This window comes from Hylobates moloch, unplaced genomic scaffold (assembly GCF_009828535.3).
Source record: "Hylobates moloch isolate HMO894 unplaced genomic scaffold, HMol_V3 SCAFFOLD_2, whole genome shotgun sequence".
Taxonomy (NCBI): domain Eukaryota; kingdom Metazoa; phylum Chordata; class Mammalia; order Primates; family Hylobatidae; genus Hylobates; species Hylobates moloch.
Genome location: NW_026652277.1, coordinates 75,028,171 through 75,043,910, shown reverse-complemented (window position 1 = coordinate 75,043,910; position 15,740 = coordinate 75,028,171). Strand labels below are relative to the sequence as shown.

Here is a 15,740-nt window from a genome sequence, read left to right as displayed (position 1 = left end):
TTTCCCATAGGTGCTGATAGTAGGGTCTTAAACATCCTGACACTAAACTGTGACTCAGATTTGGCTTCCCTCCAATATAGTCTAGTCAGCACACAAGGATAGCACCATTGTGCAGGTGACAGAAAATCAGTGGTTCTTGAAATCATATGTAGCTCTCTTATAGAGATTTCTTTTTGTATTGTCAACCAAATGTTTTATAGGCCACAGGTTATAGTAAAAAGAACTGATCATCATAGTTAGATTCCATGTAGTTCTATTTCATAGCACACACTGTCGTCTCTGAGGCTGTATTTTTTTTTACTTTCAAATTAATAAAAACTATGTTAGAGAGAAGTAGTTATGATTACAAAATTAATTGAAACTAGCTGGAGCCTCATTAGATAAAGGATACTTCAAGAGAGGAAACAAAGCATTATTGTCACAAAAATGAGCTTTTGTGTAAATAGAGTGTTGTTCAGGAAATAGCTTTGTCTCTTGATGGTAATGGGTTCTTGCCCAAATTTCTTAACCTCCCGCAATTTATTTCCTGATTAGCTGGCTTCCTGGAAGTTCAGGCAGTGGGAACCACCTACAGGTAATGGGATGCACAGAAAAGACAGAGGTGTTTTAAATTTTTTTATTGTTCTTGTTCTTAATTTTTTTAAAAAACATTTTTGCTCCCTCCTGTCAGCACTATTTGTCTGTTGTGTCAGGATATTGTTTTACATAGCATCTCTAGCAGTGGCTGTGCCTTTCCTAGACTGCAGCCCCTTCTCCACAGTCCTGGTTCTCAATGAGCTTCAGTATCCCCTCCTTTCCTTTGTCCATTCAGCCCTCAGATGGTTTTGGCTTTCTGCTATTCCTAATTATTGATGACCTCACAATCCCTTGCATGTTTCCTTAAGCCTGACTATCTCTGTGAAAGGGATCTCTTTGTTGAAATACTTTCATTTGAATCCTCTGGGGTGAATCCAGTTTCTCTGGGGACCTAGATCAATAGCATACTATCCCTTTTTTATATAGATGAATATTTGTTTGTTGACTTTTTAAGGTTATAGTATATGAACTTTCAGTATAGTAATTACATTAATATTGTTTTTTTCTCCCATTCTTTGAGCCTAAAATGACGGTTATACATACTAGTCAATAAATAATTATATATTAACAAATGTACTTTCTCTGATTACATTTTATTATAATGTATTTTTTCATTAGAATAATATAGGAGATATAGGAGACATGTCATGGATATTTTAGCTCTCCACAACATATTTATGGCACTTGGTTCTCTCAAACTAATGCTTTTGCCTAAGAAAACTGACATTGAGATACTCTGGGCATCCATTAATGTATGAAACCGGAAGTAGAAACAACAGCAGACTTTCCGATTGAAGGATCCATTAATAAACATATTCCAGCTTACTTATATACTGTGTGCCATTGTACCCTGTTGTTTCATATTTTAATTTTATGTTTTCTAAACTGTATTTCGAGCCCCCTCAATAGGATTTTACACACATACATAAAGAATATATACATATATGTATATACCCACATACAAATACACACATTTTCTATATCCTCTATAGGTCTTTATTCCTAATTGTTGAAATGTATTTGTGACAAAAATATAATTATTATCAAAATGTAGCTGTCCTAAAGAGATAAACTGACTTTTTTTTTTACATTCTGATCCATTTTCAATTAATCATATAATTTTATAGATGATATTATATTCAACTTCCTATGTCACAGAGGGAAAAAATTATCATATTTCCTCTTGTATAGAACAACTACTGAGGCTGGAAAATTTATTCATATTATCCTATTGTATAGAAGCTGAGTCCCAGGGGATCCTAAATTTGGTCATAACACTCATGCCTGAGAAACAATGAAGTATGGTTATAGCAGTAGTGGTTTGGAGACACATGAATGTTCTTCCCACTCTGTCCTATTTTTTTTTATTATTTAAAGTGTGGAAATGAAAGAAGAGTGGGATACCGGCAGATTCTTGACATGAAAACAAATTAAAATGAGAAAACAGACATGTTAGACACAGAAATATCTGTATGATTTCATATGCTATTGTCATAGTGCATTTCTTTAATATTTAGCAACAAGCCAGTATATCCCTGACTTTCAACAAATGAAATTGCATCTTACTGCTTCCAGGAGGGATAAATGACAGATACTGGTGCCATAATTTTTCGCTACTTGAATAGAACCTGTGAATAAAATGAAGAAACACATTCAGCAAAATTATTTAAACAAAATTTCTGTGTGTGCTTTTCAGATACCTTTACAGTAGTGTTGTAAGTTTATTATCTTTTCTTAAAATCCATTATTTTCTATTATTTACACACAATAATAATAATAACAAAAAAAGTTTATTATCCAACTGATTAGTAATTCAAACACATAATCCCTAGCCTGTCTTTTTAATACATCCTATGAAGGCTTAATAAATATTGATTAAAAGCCAGCAGTTATGACGATCTTTTTCATGCAGAAAATATGCAATTACTTTTACAAGTGTTAAATTCTAGTTCTACATAACAGAAATTTACAAAGCAGCATGTGACCACATTATCAGAAACAGAATGGATCAGAAAATGGCACTCAATAATTTCAATCAGATCCTGTTTCCTTTTCTGTTACATTCTAACGTAATAGAATCTTCTGAAGTCTCCATTCAAAACCAAGTATGAACTAGATAAAACTATGAAGATAATTAAGAATTTTACTGACACATAAAAAACATTATTTTTATGTGAAAAAATGTTGAGGTTTTTGTTTTGCACAACCTCAAGCTGTACTATATTTCCACGTGTAAATATAGGCTATGAATCTGTTCAGATGGAAGCTTGCAGCAAGAGCATAGAAAACACACATATCTATATACAGTGTGTGTGTGCCATATATATACATGTGTGCTATATATATATATAAAACAATGTTTAGTTAATAAAAAACAGTTGGATTTAACATTAATTATTATTATATTATTTGCTTTAAAATTATTTGTGAAGGCTGTGATTGTTGATTTTGTGTATCAACTTGCTAGGCCGTAATTCCCAGATATTTGGTCAAACATTATTCTGGATGCTAGATGTGTCTATAAAAATATTGTTTTGCATTTAAATTAGTCGTCTTTGAGTAAACCAGAATGCCCTGCATAATGTTGGTGCACTTGATCTCATCAGTTGAGGTCTTCATAGAATAAAGACTGAACCCACCCAAAGAGGAAATACTGTCAGTAGGCTGCCTTCAGACTTGAACCGCAACATCGATTATTCTCAGGGTCCCCAGGCTGTTGGCCTACCCTGATGAATTTGGACTTCTTCACAATAATTGAGACAATCCTTCATAATAAATCTCATTGTACCTCTGTGTATTCTGTTGTTTCTGTTTTTCTGGAGAACGCTGACTAATGCATAAACTTTACTTTCTATCAGGTTATGGCTATTACAGTTTGCCTGTTATCAACTTGACACCTCTTACATCCTCTTTCACCTTCTCCTCTGTTTCATAACAGTGATATCTGGAATTATTTCTCTGAATGTCCTTTAACATATAGATCTGCGTTATCAGTTTTCTATGAGGGAAACTAGCATGAGATCTGCAAGGCAGAACTGAAGAACCATTATTCTCTGGAGATCATTGGGAGCAGATGGTTAAAGGCTATAAGCAAGATTCACACGGCTACTCTTAGGGAATGTTCTTGGGAATCACGCAGTTTTGACTTGCCAGTTGTGCACAGTAATGGAGGCAGGCACACTAACCCCTAAGAGATTCTCCAGTTTCTGGGGTAGAACCTGTGAACAACATGCTTCTAACAATGGCTTTTGGGATCTTTTCTCCATCAACTTTCCAAAAGATGTATAAGTCTCTACTCCCTGTATTAAAACTCCCTGCGAACAGAACTGTTTAGTTTTTCTGACACCACTCTAAGTGATGCACTAGGCTAGGCACTGAAGATACAAAGATTAATTAAAAAATGACTCTTGCCTGGCAGTCTTAACATCTTCCTGTACTGCATGTTAAAATACATAATTTAAAATAACTTAAGTATCATTTAACATATTTTAATAAATTTATTAAACAATTAAAGTACAGTAGTTAAATTCACACAGTACCTAAAGTTACATTGCAGTTCCACTTCACAGCTTGATGATTTTGGGAAACTTACTTTACCTCTCTAGGCGTCAGCATTTTTTTTTTTTTTTTCTTAAATGGCAGTACTCAGCTAATATATGTGAGCTATTTAGAACAGTTCCCAGCACATTGAATTTACCATATAAATATTAATTATTACATTGTTATTTTTATTATCATAATTGCAGCTTACTATTGGTCAGCTGAACTAGTATCTCTTCCATTCAGTTTTATGAATGGGGGCTGGTTTTTGTTTTAAAGAACACATTTTAATAACAAAATAGTATATCATAAATTCATAATATTGAATATAAAATGACATAGTAAATAATATCGTAAATAATAAATAATTTTGTAAGTAATAATTTTTTAATTAGCATCCATATAGGTAGTCAATTTTAATTGAGTCTATAAGAGAAATACATACTCAATTAAAATGTATAAATCAATAAGTAAGCTTCAGTGAAATATAAACATAACTTTTTAAAAATATAAATAAGAAATTTTCATTTCAAATCTGATTAATATAGAATTTCAAATTACACATTGTATTAACTTCTGCTGAGTGAAATATTAACTCTAATATCACTGGTGCCTTATCAACTTTTTCTTGCCAAATAAAATATATATACACATTTTTTAAATTTTGTGTTGTATTACAGACATTTGCTGTGTAATTTCATGTGTCACTTCATGAATTCTATGAAAAACCTCATGGGAATCTCTGCAACTGGTTAAAAGTCTTTACAAGAGATTTCCTGGCTTTTTGGCCCCATAAAAATTGGAGGCAACAGCCTGAAGATGTCTCTTGTTGAGTTCAGCAGAGAACAGCTTTACCTTGATGGACTCACCTCAGAGGAGTGAACTGAGGGTGAGCGTTGACGGGAAATCTCAGGACAGCAGGGGCCAGAGAAGAGATGAAGTACTAAAAATAAAAGCAATTGAAGTTAGAAATTACCCAGCCAGAAACCAAGTTTGCTCTCTGAGTTCCTATTACTCACTTTGGGAATTCCTAGTTATGCATTGAGGATTATCAGTGGGAATCAATATTGGAGCCCTCAACTGGCATGTTCAAACACTGATATGATCTGATCTTAGTTCCCTCTAAGCATCGGAAAGAATTTTGAACATTTTCAATATTGATATATATATATTTATTTATTTATTTATTTATTTTTTGATGCAGAGTCTGACACTTTCGCCCAGGCTGGAGTGCAGTGGGTTCACGCCACTCTCCTGCCTCAGCCTCTCCGAGTAGCTGGGACTACAGGCGCCCGCCACCATGCCCGGCTAATTTTTTGTATTTTTAGTAGACACGGGGTTTCACCGGGTTAACCAGGATAGTCCCTATCTCCTGACCTCGTGATCCACCCGCCTCCGCTTCCCAAAGTGCTGGGATTACAGGCGTGAGCCACCACGCCAGGCCAATATTGATATGTTTAATTAGGTGTTATTCTAATCTGCTTGCAGAAAATATCAGAAGTACAAAATAAATTTTGGTATCTTCTTAGTAAACCCCCAAATTTTTCCAAGTATAGAGAACTTATTAATATAATGAAATATTTGTAATGGTATAGGGACACAAAACAAAATAGGGCGCTCATTTCGTACTCAAACACAAGTTTTTATTTTACTAGTAACTTTCTAAGATGCCTATCAAATATTGTACATATAGTGAGTACTCAGTTAATAGTAGATATTCCCTTCATAACACTCTTTTAGGCCAAGAAATCTATGATATTCATTTAGTTATCTGAATATAAAAATACAGTAAATGTTATGTTCTAGTTTTGAAAAAAAGATAAGTGATTAACTGTGACATGTATGAATTATAGAGTATTATGAATTTATGAAGTATCACAATTTTGGAATTTTATTTTACAGATCATTTAAGATATGTGCAATAAATTTTCTGCTACATTATGCTTAGCTTTTCAGATTGTTTTACTTAAATTTGTTCTTTGTAGCAGAAGGGAGGTTTTTTTAACCCCTCCCTTCAATCAATTAAAACCATGATTTTTATTTTCATATTTATCTAAACCTTGTATATTCATTTTTACCTAATAAACAGCGGAGTTGTATTCAGTAATTTCTTGTGCGAGATCTGGTGGTCCGAAATGAAGCAACAACTATTTTGTGGTTCACCCATGTTGTTACTCGTCTACTGGCTGACCTCTTTGGTGTGAGACAGCAGCCAGGCCTGCAACTGCTCCGTCATTCCTAGATCCTCCTTCATATTCTCCAACTTCTGGGACAGTTATTTAGCATCATAGGGAGGAAGTCTAGCTTCTCCTGCAGGACATCCGTACATCAGGGATGTGGGTTTCAGTCTGTTCTTATGGTTTCCTGCTTGTCTTTTTTCTTTTTCAACTTTATATATATCCATCTCTTCCTCACTATCTGCCACAGACTTCAGGGTTTAGAATCAGACATGGACACAGCAGGCTTACAGTGAATGCCTGACTAGCTCCCGCAGTTGTAAAAGGTCAAATCCTTGTGACAGATCCCACATTTTATCTGTATATACATTCCATTGGTTTTGCTCCTCTGACTGAACCCTGATACAGTAGATCTTAATATAAATTATCAAAATATTGCATACTTTAAAGATTGTGATAAAACATTTATCTGTGAATAATTCAAAATTAAATTATTTGAATTAATTTAATTACAATGGAATATATTTGAATATATTTACTTGACAATCTATTAGAATTTATAGATAAATGAATGATAAAGACTACTATGGAGTCAGATGTCCCATGTAAAACTGCATGGAAATGGGTTTTCTTTAACTTACCTTGTTTTATGGCCTATTCACAATATGTTTGTCTAAGATCTCAAATTTAATATTAAATTTGTAATTTGCCTTTGAGTTATGTAGAGACATATAAAATGTCTGTAAATTTCTTTCAGTTACAGGTGCATTTTTTTCATTGAGTGCTTTGAAAACATAGTTACAGGACTGAGCCAAAGCATAGAGGTGACATTATAAGTTTGTTTTTAAGAAAGATATATCAGCTAAATTATGCCAAAAGGTATAATTATGAAGATATCCAGTAAATTTTATTTTAATTTCCTCAAAAAATATTAAACTTACCACAAATTTTAAGATGATCTTCTGAGTATGCACATCTCACTTTTGGAAATAAATCTATATGGAGAATTTTTCATTTACCTTAAAATATTTTACTAAAACTCTAATATCATTCATGAGTGGCACGTGAGTAGAGCCAGGTGTCAGTCACCTAGTGAGATGGATTAACTTGCTTATCATCACAGCAGAGGGAATGTGCATGCAGGTTTGTGTAATAACCTTAGTTGAGTGCCAATTTCCTTATCATAGTCTGAAAAAAATAATATGTCCTGTAATGGCAACTCAGTTGAATGAGGGTTTGAATTCTAGTAGCCTCCTCCTTATTTTATTTTTATCTCTTTCTCTAATTGTGATAGAAATATGAAAAAAGATATAACTTAAAGAAATTATGGACTATAATTTTAAAACATAGATTAGAGTCTGCATTTGTTACAACACATCCACTCAGTATATTTCTTTATCTCTTAGATTTTGTATGGCGAATAGTAAATATTTTGTTAGTAGTTTATATTATTAAGCAGTTCTCACTAATTTAAATTGGTCCCCAAATAAGAAAAGTAAACTTATCTGAGATAAAGTTGATCTTTGGAGAGTATTAAAATTATTCACATGTAAAAGACCTCATATATGATTACTAGGTTTATTTTGTATTATTTTAGGGGATATATAACAAATATGCCATATTTTAAATATTTATTTTTGCAGTATGGCCATTTTCACGATATTGATTCTTCCTACCCATGAGCATGGAATGTTCTTCCATTTGTTTGTATCCTCTTTTATTTCATTGAGCCGTGGTTTGTAGTTCTCCTTGAAGAGGTCCTTCACATCCCTTGTAAGTTGGATTCCTAGGTATTTTATTCTCTTTGAAGCAATTGTGAATGGGAGTTCACTCATGATTTCGCTCTGTTTGTGTGTTATTGGTGTATAAGAATGCTTGTGATTTTTGTACATTGATTTTGTATCCTGAGAATTTGCTGAAGTTGCTTATCAGCTTAAGGAGATTTTGGGCTGAGAAAATGGGGTTTTCTAGATATACAATCATGTCATCTGCAAACAGGGACAATTTGACTTCCTCTTTTCCTAACTGAATCCCCTTTATTTCTTTCTCCTGCCTAATTGCCCTGGCCAGAACTTCCAACACTATGTTGAATAGGAGTGATGAGAGAGGGCATCCCTGTCTTGTGCCTGGGCAAGGACTTCATGTCTAAAACACCAAAAGCAATGGCAGCAAAAGCCAAAATTGACAAATGGGATCTAATGAAACTAAAGAGCTTCTGCACAGCAAAAGAAACTACTATTAGAGTGAACACGCAACCTACAAAATGGGAGAAAATTTTTGCAATCTACTCATCTGACAAAGGGCTAATATCCAGAATCTACAATGAACTCAAACAAATTTACAAGAAAAAAACAAACAACCCCATCAAAAAGTGGGCAAAGGATATGAACAGATACTTCTCAAAAGAAGACATTTATGCAGCCAAAAAACACATGAAAAAATACTCATCATCATTGGCCATCAGAGAAATGCAAATCAAAACCACAATGAGATACCATCTCACACCACTTAGAATGGCCATCATTAAAAAGTCAGGAAACAACAGGTGCTGGAGAGGATGTGGAGAAATAGGAACACTTGCACACTGTTGGTGGGACTGTAAACTAGTTCAACCATTGTGGAAGTCAGTGTGGCGATTCCTCAGGGATCTAGAACTAGAAATACCATTTGACCTAGCCATCCCATTACTGGGTATATACCCAAAGGATTATAAATCATGCTGCTATAAAGGCACATGCACACGTATGTTTATTGCGGCACTATTCACAATAGCAAAGACTTGGAACCAACCCAAATGTCCAACAACGATAGACTGGATTAAGAAAATGTGGCACATATACACCATGGAATACTATGCAGCCATAAAAAAGGATGAGTTCATATCCTTTGTAGGGACATGGATGAAATTGGAAACCATCATTCTCAGCAAACTATTGCAAGGACAAAAAACCAAACACTGTATGTTCTCACTCATAGGTGGGAACTGAAAAATGACAACACATGGACCCTGGAAGGGGAACATCACATTCCAGGGACTGTTGTGGGGTGGGGGGAGGGGGGAGGGATAGCATTAGGAGATATACCTAATGCTAAATGACGAGTTAATGGGTGCAGCACACCAACATGGCACATGTATACATATGTAACAAACCTGCACGTTGTGCACATGTACCCTAAAACTTAAAGTATAATAATAATAAAATAAAATAAATTTATTTTTGCATGGTCTGATGCAATTCAAATTATCTATAAAGCCTATGCTATTTAAGTTGGTTATTTAATATTTACAATTAATTTAATTGTCTACTTTTTGGAGTGAGATGATCTTATAAACATTTTGCATGGTTCCAAATCTCTTATATTTAAAAGACCTGCAGCATCTGAATTTTTACACTTTGAATATCTTTCTAGGTTTGGTTATATGAAAGGGAATTTCCATACACATATTGTAACATGTCAGTAATGAAATACATTTTGTTTCAACGTATTGAACTTTTTTGCTATGGTTGAAAACATTTTAGAACGTATTTATATGCATTTTCAAGCAATTTTTTCCCATTAAAGAATAGCATGTTCATTTGAGTTTTCAGTAATTTTAAGAATTTCTGAGTTCTCTATCCTGCATATTAACATCAGACTATTTTATAGTGCCCCTACTTTATTATAAAGGATTAAAAAGTGTTTGTTACTGTAGCTAATTTTCAAAAATAAAGTGGGATGAAATATTCAGAAAAGTCAATTTGCTTCTGACATATTGCCACTGTCCATCACAGCTCTAAAATTTCGGGTGAAGCCCCCTTTGGCATATTTTGGAATGATTCCTCTACTCCTCACTGAAAGTTGGTAAATTGCTTGTGTATTCATTTCTTATACTCACTATTTTTATTTCATGACCATTGATTTTACTTTGTTTTACTATTCATTGGATACTATCATTCCAATAGTCCCCTCCTATAATAATTGTTCTTGCATATATTTTAATATCTACTAGATTAAACCTGCTTTGTCCTTCTATATAAATTGAATAGAAACTCGTTTTATTTCATAATTTGTTCTTTCAAAAGAATGTTTCTAATGTCAATACGTGTAGTTTTAATTGAAGTCATATGCCAACAAATACATATGTGTTTATATTATATATGTCTATTATTAGACATAATTTTAAAGTAGTTGATCTAATTACGAGAATGTCACTCCATCCTAGAACAACTGGCATATTGACAAAATTACTGTATTACACTGATTCTAAGATGCTTTTGCAAATAACATTTTGATACAAGATACATTTAAAATTGATGATATAATAGCATCTTTAAGTCTGGGCCTCTATAATTTTACTGTTATGTAGAATATTGGTGTCTTTCAAAAAGAAGGAAACATTACATTACATGAAATGAGTTAACTTTTTTCTTAACTTTCACAATGTTTTGTAATTATATTCCTACCATTTACATATTTTGTTTACATTTTTCCTATGTGATAATAATGTTATTGTTACTTTGAATAGGATCTGAATAGGTGTGTGTGTGTTTGTGTGTGTGTGTTTATGCATATGCTTGCACACAGCTTCTTTTTGCTTATAGTTGCCTTGAATTTTCTGAAATTAGTCATTTAAACATGTTTTACTTTTATTCTTTTTATTTCATATGGTCAGTCTTCTCAATTCAATATGTGGTTTTGAACCATAGTCTTTAAAAATATCCATTGATTTTTTTTCTGCCACTTAAACAGAAAGATTAATCTTTACTCAGAGTTAGTTTACAGTCAGGTGGATATTGGCATGATGTTGGCTGATATTTTGCTAATTTCTGCTCAAAATTGTATGCCAACGTTGAGGTAGTAGCCTGAATATATATTCTCATAAATGTACAATATTAAGAGACTGAATAGTCTATGTTGAATCAGAAGTTTGCGTTATTAAAAGTAATTAGTGTACAGTTTTATTGTTCTGCTACTTCTCTGAATTTGGTATGATTTTCACAATAAGAAAAAAACCTGTAATCTCTGGCCTTTGCCAGAAGAGGCTGGGCACAATAAAATGTTAAGGCTTGACCTTCTCATCAGTACTAATAGAAGCCAACTGTTACTTGTTCATAGAGTTGGCACCTGATTATCCTATGAACTGACTGAATTAGAATGGATGCTTCTCATATTTATTCCTTGTGCATCCCCCTATTTTACACAGACCTCTTTTAGTTTGGTTCCACCTGTGGGCTCTCTAAAAAAACAGTCATCAATGATTCTGAAAAGACTATGATTCTAACCCTTAGTTTCTAGTCGTGATGAACATTCTTTACTTGATTTTGTTTAGTTTCTTATTTGTATTTGTTTATTTCGAGGATCACTTCTGTAGAAATTTCAAAGAAATAAGGAGATATGCATGTGGACAAATTATCATCTTGATCAGAGTTATCAAGACAAAGAAAATAAGCTTCACTTTTCTTTTTTTTTTTTTTTCTTTCCAGCTTACAGTTAAGGGCTGCTGTTGTCGTTCTGCAATTGAATGAAATAGATTGAACAATTAATTGGAAGGTCTTATACTTAAACTCTCAGGACAGGTATAGGTACAGACTGACATGCTGCTCTTCAGGCATGGCGAGTGTCTAGTGCTCCCTTTCAACAGTCTGCTTACCTGTTTGTCTTGGCAACTGTTTGTTACTGCTTTGGTCTCCCAGGAACAGTTTTCTCTTGGTGCTATCGCACAGAGATTAATGCAAAAATGTAACAGCTCTTTTCCAGTAGGTCAATAGGTAAAGAAAATAAAACAGTTGCAAACCTCCATAAAGACAGGTTTGCATTTTCTTGCGGAGTAAGTTGTATATCAATAGAGCCTTTGAAGTATTTTCTTTTGTTTTCATAAATGTGAAAGCCAATGTGATAAAATAAAACACAAGTACTGTCTAATTATATGACAATTAAGAGAAACCTTAATATATATTTCTTTTTTAGATAAAAAGTTACTCATTTAGAATGGTGTATTGGTGCTATTATTGAAGATATTATTAATGATGCAAGTACTGTTGGTCCCTCATTTATAAATCATTTATTTGAAAAGTTATACCAAAAACTATTTCAATATATTTTTAAAAGACTGAAGAAAAAACAAGTTAACTAAACTCAAAATCATAACAGATCACACTTGGAGACTGGTGAGGAACTGAGAATGCTGATTTAATCCAAACCAAATAGCTATTTTATGAGTAATTTGTTCGATTTAAGGAAAACAGGAAAAGTTTAACTTGGTTCACACATTCCAAGTTCCTTAAACAACTCTGATCAGACAAGGAGTATGTTAGGAACTCAGTTCTGGTTTTGTGGTATGATTTTGGTTTATAGATGGCTTTAGCCTCTCTGTAGCAGACCTGGTATCGAATGTCTCAGCGGTGACCCAGGAAAGTTAGAGGCCTGCCATTTAGTTCTGATACTTACACTGATGCTTGTCTCACTTTTCTGGTTTACATTTTAGTTTTTCTTTAAATTACAGCATTGTTCAGAACCCTGGCCTTCTTTATATGGTTCAGGCAGTCTTTTTGGCTCTGGTTATCTTTTTCCCTATACAGTATTGTCCTAAGTTACTTTAACTTTAGACTGAAGCCTCATCTCACAGTTTTTGTTTTTGTTTTGGTTTGGTTTTGATCACGACGATTAATTCTACTGCCATCCATCTTACTTCTAGCATTTCCTGATAGCCATAATGTCTGTTATTCTCTACCATAATAAACCTGCTGAATGTAAATCATCCATGGAAATCAATCAAAGTGAAAATAAGAAGCAAACAAAATAAAATTTAGATATTTTTTACAGTTTAAAGGCAATCCCAAAAGTTAGTTCAGCTCCTAAAAATTTATTTCTATTTCTGAATTTTTATTCTTGTTTGCTTGTCTAAATTGGAAATTAAATACGTTTCTTCATTAAGTAATGGTTAATCCTTTTTTGTTTATTAATATTTGAGAATATTAATCCAAGAGTGCCTACCCACAGTCGTAATATTTCCTTCAGAGACTATTCAATATGTGGCACCATTTTTTTCTTATTATTTCTTTTTATATTTTTACATTAGTTTACCAGGAATAGATGACAACTTTTATGGCACATTGGCTCTACATTTAAACTTCAATGTGTTAATGAGAGATAAGTTTTGTTTTTGCTTTTGTTCTTAACAAATAATACAAATTATTTGTGAATATAATTTTATTGTCAACAATTACAGATGTATTCAATATACATTCCATTTTGTCTTACAACAATTAAAAAAAGAAAGTATGAGAGACAATGATTTCAGAATTGTATTTTATATCATTGTATGAGGAAATAAATCCGCAAGCTTTCATTCATTCACTTCTGCATGCTTTTGAAATGCATTTATGTAAGGCTTATTATTTGGTAATGTGGATCAGAAGTGAAGTAAATCCAGAGACCCAATCTCCCAATTATTAATCTAGAGCTCTGATCATAAAACATCTACTACTGTATTTATAGCCATAATTTTTTCTGATCCTTTATCAGAAGGTTCTATTGTAATTAGTTCTGGTACATATACATGTTCATCCTTTGACACCTTCATCTTTCTAAATATGGCCCAAAGGTGTATGATAATTTCTGCACATATCACTGCATGAATTTCACGTAACCTGGAGAATTTTAAATATAGAAAACTTATGCTTGAGTCATTCTTTTTTTTTTTTTTTAGAGATGGAGTCTTGCTCTGCCACCCAGGCTGGAGTGCAGTGGCATGATCTCGGCTCACTGCAACCTCTGCCTCCTGGTTTCTAGCAATTCTCCTGCCTCAGCCTCCCTAGTAGCTGTGACCACAGGTGCACGCTGCCATGCCCGGCTAATTTTTTGTATTTTAGTACAGACGGGGTTTCACCATGTTTCCCAGGCTGGTCTTGAACTCCTGAGCTCAGGCAATCCACCCTCCTCGGCCTCCCAAAGTGCTAGGATTAGAGGCGTGAGCCACCGTGCCTGGCCGTTTGATTCATTAAGAATGTCAAGCACCAGAGCGAGACTCCGTCTCAAAAAAAAAAAAAAAGACTGTCAAGCACCATCAATTTTTACTTTTAACTGTTGCAATATTTAACTGTTGCAATATTAGTTTTAACTGTTGCAATTAATTACTAGAAATATTTATTATAAATACATTTTAATGTCACCAATTCAAAAATATAAAGAAAATTAAAATTTCCAGGTAAATACTCACCTGCAGCCCTGTGGTATGGTTTGCAGTTGGGTGGAGCGATGTCTCCAAGTTCGTTATTTTTGCTTAGGATTGTCTTGTCTATTCAAGCTAATTTTTGGTTCTATATGAATTTTAAAATAGTATTTTTAATTCTGTAAAGAATATCTCCTGGCTAACATGGTGAAACGCCGTCTCTACTAAAAATACCAAAAAAAATTAGCTGGGCGTGGTGGCGGGCGCCTGTAGTCCCAGCTACTCTGGAGGCTGAGGCAGGAGAATGGCGGGAACCCGGGAGGCGGAGCTTGCAGTGAGCCGAGATCGCGCCGCTGCACTCCAGCCTGGGCGACGGAGCGAGACTTCGTTTCAAAAAAAAAAAAAAAAAAAGTCAGTGGTGGTTTAATGGTAGTAGCATGAAATTTATAAATTGTTTTTGGCAGTATGGACATTTTCACGATATTGATTCTTCCTATCCATAAGCATAAAATGTTTTTCCATTTGTTTATGTCTTCTCTGAATTCGTTGAGCAGTGGCTCCTATTTATCATTGAAGAGGTCTTTCACTTGCCTTGTTAGCTGTATTCTTTTTTTTATTTTTTTTTGACTGGAACCATGTGCGCCTTTATTAGCTGAGCCACTACTTGAGAGGGATGAAGCGGGAGGAGTGGGTGGCCCCGATGCCAGGCCGGCTGTGCGTTACCGGCTTATAGGTGATGGAGACCTCGCCTAGGTAGTGGCCGATCATCTCGGGCTTGATCTCCACCTGGTTGAAGGTCTTGCCGTTGTAGACGCCCACCATCTCGGGCAGGATGATCATGACCCGCAGGTGCGTCTTCACCACTTTCGGCTTCTCCACGGGCGGCGCCTCCGTCTTGGCCTTGCGCAGGCGCTTCAGCAGGGAGTGCCGCTTCCGTCGCAGGCCCCGGTTCAGCCGCCGCCGCTGGCGCGCACTGTACAGCTTCGTCAGCTGCTCCTAGGACATGTCCAGCTGCTGGTCCAGGTCCACGCCGCGGTAGGTGAGCTTGCGGAAGGTCCGCTTCTTCTTCTGCTCTACTTCTGCCATGTTGCCGGATCCTTAGAAAAGCTTTAGCTGTATTCTTAAGTATTTTTTTTTGTAACAATTGTGAATGGCAATTCATTTCTGATTTTGCTCTCCGCTTCTTCTTCTGCTCTACTTCTGCCATGTTGCCGGATCCTTAGAAAAGCTTTAGCTGTATTCTTAAGTATTTTATTCTTTTTGTAACAATTGTGAATGGGAATTCATTTCTGATT

At 34.5% G+C, this 15,740-nt stretch overlaps 1 pseudogene; it reads right to left on the bottom strand.

Annotated features, from left to right (window-relative positions):
* Nucleotides 1–1,728: 1,728 nt before the first annotated feature.
* Nucleotides 1,729–15,531, bottom strand: LOC116468195 (small ribosomal subunit protein uS19-like; annotated as a pseudogene).
* Between the last annotated feature and the right edge of the window lie 209 nt (nucleotides 15,532–15,740).